The following is a 2,621-nucleotide window of genomic DNA, read 5'->3' on the forward strand; positions in this document are numbered from 1 at the left end:
AAATTTGCTTTGGTTTGGGAAAAATAAAAGTAACAAAGCATCTGATACTGCAGCTTAAATTAGATATATCTAATCAGAAGATGGAACGTGTAGGGGTCTGACTTATCGAAGGGGGACTTATCCTTTGTCGGAAAGCACGAGGAAAAGGATTTTCTTTACCTTTATTGCAAAGCTCAAGTTTTCTCCTTTCTAGAAGTGTATAGGTTTCTTAGCCTAATGATTACCTGAGAACAGCAATACTAAAAACAAACCCCCCACTGTCGTCTTCACAGTTTAAATTATAGACCAGTCATTGTAATCTTATATTTTTATGTGGTGGTAAGAGGGTTCAGGCCATTGTCATCCCACTGCTAAAGAAGTTAAGTGTTCACCCAACCAATCTAAATAATTACTGCTCTCTCAAAACCTTGTTTTCCTATCCAAAGTACTGAAGAAAGATGTACACCGCCAGTTACACCACCACTTGCCAAATCAAAGTACTAGAGCCCTTTCCATCCCACTGAGACTGCACTACTATGTGTAGTTAGTGATCTGCTGTTAGCTTGTGGTTGGGATTCCGTTTCAGTGCAGTCTATGCTTGATCTATCAGCTGTCTTTGGTACCCATTACCACAATATCCTTCGCCAGTGACCGTCATGAAATGGTTCCAGTCCTACCTGAAAGACTGCACTCAGTCTCTGATAATCAAAGATTTGACATCTACTGATGGGTGCCACAAGGTTCTGTTCTCAGGCCAGTTTTGATACCATCTAGGTCCAGCCACTGGTTATTGTTATTTTCCAACTTGGAACAGTACTAATTAAGCTTCCTGTGTCTGGCCCTGTTTCTGAAGTGCATTAGCTTGTTAACACCACAAAGCTTTTTTCTTTCTCTGGACTCATTGCCTGGTATGCTTCGCCATCATCACTTTGCTTCACTTTATCCATCTTTTTGTAATTTCAAACATCATAGTATGTTTTCTAATCACTTTGAGAAAGGCTTGCATAAGACCATAAGCTTAACATTTTGTTGCCCTGATTGGCTAGTTATAAAGGTAATATGGTTGCTTTTACCTGCCAGTTTTTGTATCAGGCAGGAAGGGAGGTGGTCAACACATATCTTAAAATGGAGAAGTAGGTTCACTTGCTCAGGGAAGAATGTATTTCTTTCTTTTTGCACTACAATCCTAGCCAAGGAAAAATGGCCCCACTGCCTTGGGGGAAATTCTTGGGAAAGAGTAAACCTCAACAGAAAATCATGATACTAACATGGCATCAGCAGGTGAAGACTTTCCATGATGAAAAGACTAGCCAGGGCACAACACTTACATTTTCATGACCAGCCTGACCCACTGATTGTGGTTCACTTGGGGAGGATATGGCCACTTTCAAGTGTATAATGTTAAATGTTATGGGCATGGATATATGCTACAGAAGAGAACATGCCAGATCAGTCGAGGCCCTAGATCAACGACTACATTCCCTATTGGCAGGCTTCAGCATGGAGACAACGAAAAGTGTGCTACTGGAACCAAAGCTGAAATCAAGCTGAGATAGGGAATATCCGTTTGCACATGAAACATGCACTATCCTGAATTGCCCCTAAGTCAGTACTGGTGGGAGGAGTAATGATATGGAGAAGCTACAAGACTCAAATGTTGCAGAAGTATTCAAGGCCACAGTTGGAGGAAAATTTGAACTGAACCTGGTGGACTGATCACTTTGCACACGTTTCATCTTTGATACTTTCAAGTCTGGCCTAAGATCCACCCTTAGTGGTGGCTTTCTTTTCTCTCTTTTCATTCCTTAATGCATGTGTGTGACTGAGATATTATTAAACTTGTTGCCAGCAGGGAAATGAGCTAAAGAAGTGTTTGTATTATTATTGTTTCCACTACTGAGGATTCTTGCAATTTTTCATACATTCTGTTAACTTGTATTATCCAAATCGATTATTAAAGTTGTGATTTTTTTTTTAGTCATGGTAAGTGATGGCTTTATCTGTCACAAGAACACATAAAGTTGACTTTTTTTTCCTTCTCAGTATTTTGGTTTACCTGCTTTCACCTTTAACGTTTTTATTCCCGCTTTTTTTTTCTGCCAGTGAGGTAGAGAATTTAAAATTCTTGTTCTCTTCATATCTTGTCAATGCTGCATGCCTTTAAGTTAAGGTTACTTTCAAGAGGAGTGGTTTCCTTGATTTCTTAATGTTTGTTACATTGTTATTGATTCCTTGGATTTTGTATTTATTTTTAGTCATTGTACTACACTTACATTGATTATTTATTGTGAAAATCCTTTAATATATTGATAAGAATTTTGACTGAACTGCATTACTGATATAGCCGAGTCTTACAGTTAAGTCCATTATTTCCTAAAGTTCCTCATCACCATTGCCCTTTCTGTCTCGAATATCATCCCAACATTGTGGGAGAACTGATCTATGTAGAGTAGGATACATTTCAGCCTTTGATTTTCAGCATTTGATTAATGACTGACAGGGCAGCTTCCTACCAACCTACAAAATATAGGTTGGAGGCTACTACAGATGGAACATGTCAGTAAGTAAATGACGTGACTAAATTATATGTACATTCAAAACTTCTGTTCAGGTTTATTTCTGCACAAATTCCCCAAAATGTA

The sequence above is a fragment of the Pomacea canaliculata genome, linkage group LG4, assembly GCF_003073045.1.
Source record: "Pomacea canaliculata isolate SZHN2017 linkage group LG4, ASM307304v1, whole genome shotgun sequence".
Classification (NCBI taxonomy): Eukaryota; Metazoa; Mollusca; class Gastropoda; order Architaenioglossa; family Ampullariidae; genus Pomacea; species Pomacea canaliculata.